The sequence below is a fragment of the Emydura macquarii genome, unplaced genomic scaffold (genome assembly GCF_026122565.2).
Source record: "Emydura macquarii macquarii isolate MOO-44397 ecotype Brisbane River unplaced genomic scaffold, CSIRO-AGI_Emac_v2 contig_587, whole genome shotgun sequence".
Classification (NCBI taxonomy): Eukaryota; Metazoa; Chordata; order Testudines; family Chelidae; genus Emydura; species Emydura macquarii.
Genome location: NW_027130724.1, coordinates 2,238,271 through 2,251,450, shown reverse-complemented (window position 1 = coordinate 2,251,450; position 13,180 = coordinate 2,238,271). Strand labels below are relative to the sequence as shown.

The following is a 13,180-nucleotide window of genomic DNA, read 5'->3' as shown; positions in this document are numbered from 1 at the left end:
CAAAGTCAGTGAACATCAATTCCACTATACCCAACCCACAAAAAGTATTTCCATTGATAACAACTTAAATTTACGGATATGCAAAGTAAGAAAATGCAGCTTGAGAATTGTATTAGAATCCCACCTTAATGTGTATAAAACATATTGTAACGAATGCTGTACAAAGCATATTTACAGCTCTACTAAAACAACCAACTTATAAAGTTTTCACTTTTTGAATCTTAAGGTCTATAACTGTCTGACCCCACCCTCCCATAGTTTCCTGCAACTGTGAAAATGTAAATAGATAAAAGAAAAAAAGCTTAAAATAATATTTGCTGAAATTATAAGAAAAATAAAAATCAAATTCTTCTAGGCCTACTCAAAATACTACTCCTATTGACTTAGAGCAGGAGTCTGGGGAAATCTCTTAACACAAGGAAGAGAAAGCAGCTGCCACAGCAGAGAACTAGCCAACCAAGCCATTTTAACATGTTTTTGAATGCACCTTTTCTCCATCACATGAGGTTATCCATACGTTCTTCAAACGCTTTGAGATGGCTTCTCTTCAGGAGACACCCTCTGGTGAGAACTAAATGGCAGAACCTATTGACTAGTTTCAATTCAAAGATGAACTTAGCTAGGTGGTGCTTATATTTAGAGGCCTGAATGCCTGGTTATTGGTTCTTATGCAACACATGACACCACATACTACTCTAATTACCTCTGAAGAAGAGGCAATTATATTGATAAACAGTTCAGAGATCAACTGGAGTTGGTTCCTTTTACATCAAAAAAATTAACATTCCCCAAACAAAATACATTTGAAGACATTTGGAGTTAAAAGAATTAAAACCTGGTTAGGAAGGCAACCTTCTTGTTTAAACTTCATTCTATGTTTAAAGGCTTCTGTCCACCTCCATCAGGAGAAAGAGCCTGTAGCATACACAATCAGATTAGTCCTCTGATCCTTTGTGAGGCCGCCAAGTTGCCTGGTCAGCCTTCTGATTCTCACTGGGGAGGCCAGCTGCAGAAAAACATACAATTAGTTAAATGGGAAGGCTTGGCCAGGTTACCTATGTATACAGTATACTTCTCTCTTGCTAACAACCTCAGTAGCCACACAGACTGTAAGAACAGGCAGACTTTCAGACATGACATTACTCACTTCATTGCCGCAGGACATGGGGCTAAAACCTCCCAGGGAGAATACCAAGTTATACAACCAACTCAGAATATGCATCTGTAAGAAATTGCTAGCCCTTGGGGGAAAAATATCTTAGATGGTTGAATCTTAGGTAAAGAATAGTGCTCCAAGGAAGACAGGTGGGACAGAGCTAGTTACTTTGGGGACTGGATGGTCAGAAGAACAACAGGATATGGAGTCTTTGACCTCTGAGTCACTGATTAAATGGGACCCAAGTTGGTAGTGACTAAAAGCTGTGACCACCTTTGTCTGGATCAGTCACAGATACAAACATTTTAGACATTGCCAAAATGCAATGCAATTCTTTCTAAGGTTCAGTGTCAGGGCACAGAAGAGGGGAAGCCACACCAAATCAATGAAATGCCCTTGAACAACAGTAACTTCTCAGCCCCAGTGTGAAGGCCCATGCAAAATGCGTTGCGTTACAGGGCAGACAAATCCCCCATCTGAAACTCTTAAAACCAGGACATCCTGTTTATGGGATCTGTTTATTCATGATCTCTGAGCTGTCTGAAAATGAGAGCTGACAGCAGAGTCAATGCAAGCAGTCTGTCATCTCCATCCTGCACTGAACTCCATGTACTGGCAACATATCACATTGGCAGATCAAACCTACTCCCCTTTACATTTGGCACCCAACCTTTCGGCATACATTTAATGTCAATGTTTTCCTTCATTTCTTCTCTTCCCCTTTTCCAAAGTGTCTTCTATCAATAAAGAAAACAAAAAGAAAAAATGGCCCTCCTTGCTCTATTTTACTATATACCACAGGCAGAGTTATTCAGAGTTACGGGACTCATCTCTACCGAGACACACCCATTAAAACAATAGTGACCTCCAGCACAGGCCTTTCTTCAGAGTTAATGATTGGCTGGAGGAGTTAAGGACCTGAGCAGTTTGACATCAAACCCTCTACCTTTCGGCTGCTGGAAGCACCCAACCCAGAAGTCATTATTGTTATTTCTGACCCCAACTATCTTCCATATTCTATAGCACCCTGAGATGTGTGTGATGCAGGTGCATTTTGTGTACTCAGCCAGAGTTTCTAGCAGAGCATGACCAGTAACCTGTGGATAACGGTTTAATAATGAGCAATAATAATTGGCTCCACAGTGTTTGTTGACCCGACTACAGAACTTAATAGCTCAAAGCAGACACTGGAGCACCTACTGTACCATGACTGAATAATGGTCACAGCAGTAACAGCAATGTTAGTCCTTTCCCATCTGTGGTGCTATGTCCAATATTCTCTTTGGCCTCCATTACTGACTCGCTTCCATGATGTGAGTCAAATATTGGGGCCAACTTCATCTCTGGTGTAATTCCAATTATTTCACTTAAATTGAATCGGGATGACTGGCTCTTGAAGCCTAAATTATGCTGCATTGGAGGCGGCTTAGGTGTGTTTTAATTAATCCGACAAAGACGTAACGTTTCTGTTTTCATTTTAGTCCACATGTGTCCCATATTCAGCATCTCCCTCCCACCAGCCCTCTATGTATCTGCTTTCATCTCAGTGAAGTTCTATTCCCCGCGACAGGCTGGGTACAAGGCCACTAAGTGTTTACAGTTGGGGGATTCACTCAGTTAACTAGACTGATTGGTGAAAGTCCTAAACATGATTGACATGATCCTTCTGTCACTCAATCACCCAGCCTGATTTGCACCTGAAGAATATAGCAAGAGGGCATGCTACAGTTACAGGTGGGATCATCCGCACCATTTCCCACCCCAACTGTTGTTCAGGTAACACTACAGAGTTCACCAAAAAAGTGATAGGGCTCTGACATAAAGGCACATGGCTAACATTTGCAACCCTTCAGTCGTTTTGTTTTTTCCTCCCCAATGTATATTAGATGATCTGTATAGCAGATGCTTCCTTTGTTAGTTTTGTTTTCGTTTAAAAAAAAGATTTGAGTTGCTCTTAGCAATAAGACTATACCCTGGAGCTGGGCTCTAATTGTACATTAGTACGGCTGGCAGGCTGCCCTTTTTAATCTGTTAATAACAGCGGGCTTTTTTCTTAGTTCTGGGGAATGCAAGTAGTTAGGCCTCTGGGGAAATACAAAGATACTGTATCTCTCTGAATTTAAGTTGACTGTGTAATTACAGATCTTATAAAAATGTGCACCCGATTCATATAGGACTGATCTATACTCATTGTCATTTTTTCTTTAGCCTGAGCCAGGGAGCAGCGTGGGAATACGCTTCCCAAACTGAAAAAAATAGGACTAGCAATTTTTTCCTTTGTCCACCCAAGGGCGTGGGATCCCCAGAAGGGTTCCGATTGCATTATCATAAAGGACTTGTGTATAAAATGAGCACCCTCATGCTACTCTTCCATGTCTGATGAACACATGGTAAAAAATCTAAAACTACATGAACAAAGCATGATACACATACTGTGTAGATATAAAATGTCTGCTACAGCCCTTACTTCAAGTATGCAAGTAACTACAAGTGGTGGTTATACTAAAACCAAACAGTTGGGCGAATTAGTCAAGAAACTTTAAGGTAATTAAGGAAACTGATTATTATTGCCTTAAATCTGTTTTAGCCACATTATTTTTGGAACATGTTCATCTTGCATGACTTTGATATGATCAGGTTTCTTATGAAGACATACGCATTGCCCATACTGGGAATACCATTGTTTTATTGACACTATTAACGCTTATGGGAGAGAGAGTCTTAATCACAACATGCTGTAGGGGTGACTGCATGATTTTATTGTTTCTCATCCCAAATTTAAAGAATCCATGTAGGATGCTGCACTCAAAATGCTTCATCTATTTAAATAGGGATTTTTCCTTTTGATTTGAAGAGTGTTGCAAATTGAGGTTTTTGTTGATTTTTAATATAGATCACATTACCTTTGGAAGCTACTAGGACCTTGAGAAACTTTCTCTCAATATTATCTGGTCATTTATTTTGATGGCAGGTGGTATTATTTTATAACCTAGAAGGAAACTCCCTTTGTAATACTCTGAGCATGTTATAACTCAATCCATAGTAGACAAAAACAGAATAAAAAATGCCTGAGAAGTCCAGCCAACCACATGTTTTGAACACTCTCTGTGTGATTCCATAAGCAGGGACTAACCATTTAGACAAATCTAAAATTGCCTCGTATGAAAAGAATGAGTATATTTCTTGATTTTGAGGGCTCATGAAATGTTCAGTTAGCATAAGCCACAAAGCTCATCTCCAATAAGGTCACATTTTCCAACAGGAAGTAGACTGTGGCTAATATACAGATCAATAGTTCATGGAGTTCTTCTAATGCTCACTGTAGCTTTTTAAGTTTACTCTGATATTTAAGGTATTCCATTATTTCCAATACATATGATTATAAACATATTTATGTTAGAAGTCTAACATTTTATTTAATCATGATATATACATCATACCATATATTTGATACCGTATCAACAGTATCATGCAGTAATAAAAATATCTATGTACACTCCGCTGAACATGAAAAATCACAAAACATATTACAGTTGCACACATAATCACTGAAAAGAAGCCACTTCTAGGGTGGAGACCAGCAGCCAACCATTCACAGCACCCTGCAACAACAGGGGGGAAAGGAATATTTTGCCCAAGGACACAAAAGCAAATCCCCTAAATCTTACAAAGAGTACCAGATGACCACTGATGTTCTCACAGCCCAATCAGATCTCCTGTTTCTTCCCCTGTCAGTTCTAGTTTTGAGTTCTTCACAGTTAATGGACTGATTTGGGCAAAGGATAAATCTAAAGTCTGTTCTGGAGCCAGGAAAAGGAGGAGGGAAGCAAATATGCTGGCATACAGAAATAATCCAATGTGTAGTACACAGTTTCATTCCAGCTAGCATTAAATTCATTATCATAAAGTTTATCCAAGGTAGCTATTACAAACCACCACCAAAAGTAATTCTAAATTTGATTTAAAACTGGAAAATACATATTACCAAAAACAGTTATTACAAATAAGTGAAGAGGGATTTCACTGGAGCGTTAAGAACGTGCTGGTTCCCCTCAAACTCCTGCTGCTCCCAAGAATGAGATGCAAGATCAAGGGAAGTAAACACTACTTATATGCTAGATCACAACTGTTATATATCAACCATTGTAATTATACAATTCTGATTTTGTTCTTGGCATTTCTGTTTTTTGCAGCCTTATCACCTGTGGGTAGCTCTAGATATGATTAATAAAAAAACCTACATGGAGACCTTTAAGTAAGGAGACAGCTCTCATTTGTTCTGAGTATTGTGTACTACTTCTGTTCATCTACCGAGGTATCCATAAGACCATCACTATAGATTCTAATCACCAGAAAAATCACGATGGAGTTATTCTCACAACACCTTTGTGAGACAGGAAAGTGTTAACTCCATTGTACAGATGGGAATAGAGGCACAGAGAAATTAAATTACTTGCTCAACATCACACAGGCTGAAGCTAAGCCAGGAACAGAACTGAGATCTCCAGCGTCCCATTCCAGTGCCCTATCCACTACACTATCCTGCCTAGCCTAACTGCACACTGACTCAGCCTCCCACATTTTTTCTGCTGTCCATTTCCTCTACCATATACCCATTTAGTTCTCACACGTGGACTAGTTTCCCCCCCCCACTGTGGGAAAGATCAAATTTTGTAATTGGCAACACAGTAAGTCTTAGTTCTTAGGCCTGATATACACACAGTTTTTGTACCTGAATAGCTATGTCAGTTAGGGATGTGATTTTTTTAAAACCACTATAGGTATACTGGTACAAGCCCACTAGTGTGGGCACAATTATACCAGTATAAAGTTATTCTTGCAATTTAGGAATAAACTATACTGGTATTACTGTATTGCTTTAACAAATACCAGTATATCACTTTAGTGATACCAGTCATACAACTTGTGGGTTTAGAAAAAGCCTCAGCAATAAGAAGTTTAGTTGCTGACCATGGTAGGTAGCTATGCTATTTCAGTTGATCACCACCATAAAGGCTCTGGACACAGAGGATTTATAAAGGATAAGCATTCCAGTGTTGGTGTTATATACAGTTATTGGAAGAACAAACCTTGAAGTAGGTCCTCTGAAGTCACCATTCATGAACAGTAACAAGTCACCAATAGAAGCTTTTTCTACAAAAGTCAGGGGACATTTACAAGTCTTTACATGCAACAAGCCTCGAAACATAAAACAAACCTAAACAAATCATTTCCACTGGGGGAAGCAAGGGTTCTCTTCCACAACACAATTCTCCCCTGACAAGTCTCTACACTTTTAGAGCTCAAGACACTTCTAGGATGACCACCACCTAATGAGGTGGGATCCCTTTCTCTGCAACTAACCTGCTTGTATCCTTGCCATCAGGCTACTTTCAAAGCACACTTAACTCAAAGCTAGCCCTAAGTTTAGAGGCTATCCCCACACAAACATTTAAAGAGATCCAAAATACTTCCGGGGTTACTTACAATAATCCTCAACACCCAATAGAATAGTCAAAGATGGCAGATCTGCTGCTAGAGTTCTCTGTGATCTGGAAAGTGCCACCAATTGTGGTAGGGGAAAAGGGCCATGGAGATGCCTAGCTCAGCAGTTCTCAAACTGTAGGTTGGCACCCCAAAGTGGGTCACGATCCTGTTTTAATGGGGTCACCAGAGCTGGCATTAGATTTGCTGGGATCCCAGGCTGAAGCCAAAGCCTACACTCCACTGCCCGAGGGCCCCAGTCCTAGGTGACGGGGCTCAGTCTTCAGGCCCACTCCCGAGATCATGTAATAATTTTTGTCATCAGAAGGAAGTTACGGTGCAATGAAATTTGAGAACCGCTAGCCAAGCTCATTCTGAACTAGTCTTAAATGATAATATATTTAAACAGCTGTCAGCCAGAGGTCATTTTCACATAGGCCTCTAAAACTGTACAGATATTGCATGGGAAGTGCAAATTTAGCAGTCCATTTTAGAATTTTACACCCATAAAAGACTAAAGAAATAAATTTAGTAGGGAAGGGATCTGTCTATTACCCTATATCATGGCATTCTGGCGATACTAGTAACTCATCCTTTCCAGGTGCTGTTACATTGAGAGAGCGGTCTAAACGGAGGGACATTTTAATGAAGTAAAGTACAGGACTTCCCATTTTTTAAGGCTGTGCATTATCATCATTGGCTGGCATTTAAAAATGGTTGTAGGAGATGCTTATAGCTATTTTAGTAACAAAGGAGTGTGCAAAAATGCACCTTTTTCTGACAAAATAATCTTTACCATACTTACATATAATAATACTAACACAGATTCTTCAGCATCTTATGGGTAAGTCACCAACAGAATTTTGAAGCTGACTATGAATTTAGTCTGAATCTCTTCCATGCTCATCACAACACCACTACCGTCTGTCAGGACTGCAGACACCACTTGAGAGAGGCCTAAGACTGCAACAACAGGATATGGTTGAAGAACATTGGCAGAGCTCTATGGGATAAGCTTGCCCAGACCCTTGCACTACACCCGTCTCTAGACAATGATATTGCTCTTTCAACTTCACAAGCACAAGATTTTAAGAGGGTGGAAGGTAACCAAGACACAAATAGATCAAATAAATAGAATAGAGACGTTTGATGATATAGTCTATTAAAATAGCATCTAACTGAGGGGGTGGTGCTATGGTAGGGGTAAGATAAAGAATGAAATATTTAACCCCTTACTATCATTAGAGCAGCACATCAACAGCTCCTAAACTCAGGATGCACTATATGCAATGGTTCTGCCCCTCATAATGCAGGTGGCATCTTATGAGTAGTCATCCCCTCATGGGTTCTATATTCTATCTTGCTTGGGTACTTAAATGCCTCTCCTTCCCTCCTCCCCCCACACACCCCATTATCCTAGCATCTGAGTGTCTCATAATTTTTAATGTATTTATCCTCACAACAGCCCTCTAAGATAAGGAAATGCTATTACCCTCATTTTCACAGAACTGAGGCACAGACACACTAAGGGTACGTCTACACTGCAATTAAAAACCCAGGGCTGGCCCATGCCATCTGACTCAGGCTTGTGGGGCTCAGGGTAAGGGCCTGTTTAATTGTGGTGCAGACGTTCGGGCTCAGGCTACAGTGTGAGCCCTGGGGCCCTCCCACCTTGCAGGGTCCTAGAGCCTGGGCTCCAGCCCGAGCCCAAATATCTACACAGCAATTAAACAGCCCCTTAGCGCAAGCCCCACAAGCCTGAGTCAGCTGAAACGGGCCAGCAATGGGTTTTTAATTGCAGTGTAGACGTCACGCCAGAGGCCACATAGAAAGCCTAAAGCAGAGCAGCACAACAAATTCACTTCTCCTAAGTCCCAGGCTAGAACCCTAACCACTAGGAGAATCTCTCTCACCACATTGGATAAGGAAAGCCAGACTTCAGATATGAAAGCATAAACGTTGGGTAGAGCAGTTAACTAAGAGCCAGGAGCCTAAATGCCTTTTAACATTACTAGACTTGGGTGGCAGCTCATGCTGGGGATGTCTTCCCTAAAACAACATTTCAATCTTCATGAAACTTGAACAATAGTGTTCCAGAGAGATGTTTCATGAATGACTGGTACATGTATTTCAAACAGACTTTTGGAATTTTAAGTGGCCTCCCCTATATGGACATTTAAAGAGATCAACAAAAAAAAATCAACCCAAATCCAACATATGAATACCGCTAGCCTTCCACAAAATCTGACAGAATGATAAAGTCTCAGACAAGAGTTTTTCATTTTGATGAAAAAGTACTTGAGTTTGCAGTTTTAAATGCATGAACTCAGAAGAGGTACTTTGTGTAATGTTTCGCTCTTATGTGGTTTCTTTAATGGAGCATTCATTATGCCATGAAAGGGAAAAAATCTTAATTCATTCAACATGTTTTCAACCTCTAGCTGCTTAATCAAAATCTTTCCCCTTGTTACTATTTAATATTTAGAAGACCACTTTCAATGTGTTTTGACTACGAGAAGCGCCACCAGTTTTTCACATGTGGACTTTATTGCAAAGTCCTCTGCTGGAAAAAAAAATCAAAGCACATATGCAGGCAATGACTTGGGGAAAGACTTTCCAACAAAGGCTAAAAAGTTTTGCAAGTATGGATTGATTGATTTATTCTGAGACAAGCTATAGCAAAACTACACAGTGCTGCTATTCCTTAGCAGCATGTGCTAACTAAGGGTCTTCTCTAAGAGATATTCAGGACTAATCTGAAAAAAAAAATTCCCTTCCTCCAATAAAAGTTGTATTTCTGGCCTTCTATTCCCTATGGCACAATACAATAAGAACATTTAAGTATATGCATCTTCCCAGTTACATATATTGGCATATTATGCACAAGAATGAAATATTAGAGTCCCAGAACAATTCCAGATATTCTGCCAATGACTACAGACAATACTCTATAGTTTACTACCTCATTTTCCTGGCTACAGTGAAGGAAAAGGTTTGCCCTGGCGTTGAGTGGCAGGTCTATTTCTAAAAACTACTACTTCAAATACAAACCGTTCTTTTGTATTCAGAGCTTCAACTTTAAGATGAAGAAAGATACTGTAATGCCACAAGCCAAAACACCATATATATGTGAGCAGTAAGTAGCTATGTTTGCATGTAATCTATCAGCGTGTATCTGATTTTCATTGTATTGAAAAACAATTGTCACCCTTAGAAACTGGCCTACTTGACAAATATACAAGTGGCAATTGGGATTGGATGGTTCAAATGAATGGAAATAAGACTCTGCAGAAGACAGCCTTTCACGTCTATGGTGCAGCAGGTCACCAATTCCAACCCAGTGCAAGGTCACAGTACTTACCAAATGTTTAAGGGGCTATGTGGTGCCTTGCATGTATTGAGTTGACAGCTTCTGTCTGCTAGGAAAAGATGTAAGTCGCTGTCACAATCCAGAACCACAATCCACACCTTTCTTTATGGTTTCAGCAGAGACTTCAAGTACTGAACAAGTACAGAGACAAATCTCTTACCTTTAAGGGGTGCCATTTGAGTCAGTGTTGATGCACATTGACAAGGACAGCAGGGGGAAAGTTAGTTTTGCTGTAGCCAGACCTGTTCAAAGATAAAGAACACCAAATCTGGCAACTGATGTAATACAATACCTTTCACCAGCACTAGATTTATTTTTTTTTAATAAAGAAAATCCTAGCAAAGCCCACTTCCAGAATATTTAACTTAAGATCACTGATTTTTGTTCAATTTGGAAATACATAATTGTTTTCTAAGATTAGTATGCATTATGATTTTAAATAAGGAAATGGCTCTACTTCTTGGCACAAAACAGAACAGTGTGCTTGTTTGGCAAAGTAACATCCTTGATTAGTGTTCTGCTTATGAAATTCCATTTCAGAATGACAAAAATAGAGTAGGCAGGGCATTCAGAGCAGTCACTGTGCTACTGGAGTGAGTAAAATCACTGATTCCCCCATCGTATCTTAAAACACCCTTAACATAGGCTGCAATCTCCCCCATCTGAGTAGCCAAGACAATACTTCAGACATCTTGTCTTTAAAGCTGGGAATTAGACTAAACAGGGTCATCCTTGCCACATCATCTCCATAAAGCAACTAAATGGATAATTCAACTATCATTCTGATAGTGCCTGTATGAACACCATTTTTCGTGCTTGTGAAGTACACCAGGGGCTAAAGAAAAGCTTTCTAAACACCAACTTATTCCAAGCCCGGTGCTCAAACAAAAAAAAACAAAAAAAAAAATCTAGCACTAGAATTTTTTTTAAAAAAAGAGAAAGTTTTGATTATAAACAATGTAAGAAATGTTGACCTATTCATTCAGATTAAAACTCATGCTGTGAGAATAGGGGCCCCTGCTCATTCCCAGAGCTTTTGGAAAACACAAGCCAAATCCTCTCAGAAAAAGAAAAAAAAAAAATCAGACTCCTCAATCATTACAAGTTATGTATAGATTTCAGGCGCTTAAAAGTACTCGAAAATGAGATAAATCAGTCATGTACTAGAAATTAATGATGGAAAAGACCTTTAGGTCATCTGATGCAGTCTCCACTGATCCAATTCTCTTATTCAAATTTTCATCGGCTGATATTGTCTTCTTCTTACTGTCCAGCAGGGCATGTACAGATAGCGAGAGCTGAGGCAAGATTTGGAACCTATGTACACCCAGGATGTAGGCCTTACACCCAAAGCCTCCAGTTGCTGCAGTACCTGCCACTCTGCACCCCAGTACCTAAAAGGAAAAGGACCATGTTCCACATTGCTTCTACCACTCCCTCCTACATATTCAGAATAAGAGAATAGTAACCAGGGCTGGCACTATGTATCTACCGATGCTGTCTCTGCTTAATACCAAGCCACAGGGAAAATAAGGAATGAATGACTGTTTGTCAGGGGGAGGAGGAGATTTCTACTTGGCTGTGCAGCTTGTGCTCAATCCTCAGTGATTCCTCTTTGTCCTAATTAATGTGATGCCAAAGGTAGGAGCCAAAACCATAACATACCAGAGGATAAAGCAAGCTGCACAGCATACGGTATATGTAAGACCCAAGGAATTCCACAGGAAAACCACTCTTAAGAAGAGGCAGGCCAGCTTTTAAGACTGCCGGAAAGGAAGCTTTTTTTTTTTTTTTTTTTTAAAATGAGTACGCATCTCATGACTGACCAGAAGCTAGTTCTTACTTATTGAGTTACTTTGTTCTTCCATTAACCCATTCTTTGGGCAGAAGAGAAGGGGTTTATTTACAGCTCAGGATTTGGCCCTTCATCTTCCTATTCTATAAAAGACGATATTTTGGATGACTCCAGCATCAGTCACCCGTGAGTTTTACACATACCTAATTGAGCTCCACAACTCCCTGGGAGATATTCTCCAGCCACCATTGAAAGTCAGCAGCTGATTAATTGAACAGCAAGGCAACTTAGTATCTTGCTATATGAAGTGAATGCTGCTATGTCTTGCTGAACCATTAGAAGAAATTTTAGAAAGCAAGAGTGCCTGCTCCCTAATGTGCAGTGCAGAGGGAAGCAAATACATGGAAAAAGCACGCAAGTGGACATATAGACAAGGAAGTATGGCTTGAAAGATATTCTCTGTCCCTTTCCAGGCACAGAACCACCTCTGTCCCTTCCAAACCATATCAAAAGCCCAATCGCCAAAATAGTGAGCATGGACAAGGAGGGTCTCTACGCAGACTTGCAGTAGTCACTTCTTCATGCTGGGATTCCCACTGGAGTAGGCAGAGTGCAACCCACCAGCCAGCTATATTCTTTGCAATGGGGCAAAGGAGGGCAAATATGAGTACTGCTTCGGCAGGTCACAGCAGAATCTCAGGTTCTCCTTCAATCTCCACGTGCCAAAATAAATAGGAAACGAAGTGCAAGTTCTATTCTGAAATACATGTACTCCTTTATTGACCTTCAGGGCTGGTTTTCTTGTCACTTTCAACTTTGGTCTACTACATTTTGAAGGAATTGGTGGATTGAAAATTTGCAAGCTCCATGGCAGCTGATAATGAGATATTGCTCTAACAACTCCTTGTCATGGTGCATACACTCACATTCACCTACCCTATTAGTTTTCAATTAGTTTAAGTAGTTCTGAGTGGCCCAAAGACCTAAAATTGCCTATTTAATTGATGCCCAGGAATTCTGAGCCTGAATTATGAAACTGTTGAAGAAAAAAAAACCTAGAAACTCATCCTGGTAGAACTCCAATGCACAGCACTAGCCTTATCAGAGATCGAGCACCACTCAGACGGCATTATACCACAAGCAAAAACACCTTGATTAAGATTAAGGATTAGGATTAGGTGTTCTGTTTTAATCTGAGTATCAATAATTAACTGAAGGGGTACTGCCAAAATGGAATCTCTGCATTCCTCTTCTAATGAGCCAACTCATTTGTTGCACTGGAACAGATAGCCTGCTGCATTTCTAGCATGTAGAGGGAAAAAACAGATTCCTAGGCAGGTGAGAATTTCCCTTCTTGTATTTTCTACTGCAGGAA

At 40.1% G+C, this 13,180-nt stretch overlaps 1 protein-coding gene across 2 annotated transcripts in view; it reads right to left on the bottom strand.

Moving 5' to 3' along the window:
* Positions 1-10,241, bottom strand: part of LOC137148041 (USP6 N-terminal-like protein) — a 115,647-nt gene extending 105,406 nt beyond the window's left edge. The window contains exon 1 of one of the 2 annotated variants that reach the window (XM_067540487.1): positions 10,171-10,241. The gene's annotated coding sequence lies outside the window, so the exon portion shown is untranslated. Of the gene's footprint in view, positions 1-835; positions 1,013-10,170 lie in introns of those variants that run through there. The other variant, XM_067540488.1, reaches the window with a different exon arrangement.
* Positions 10,242-13,180: the final 2,939 nt, after the last annotated feature.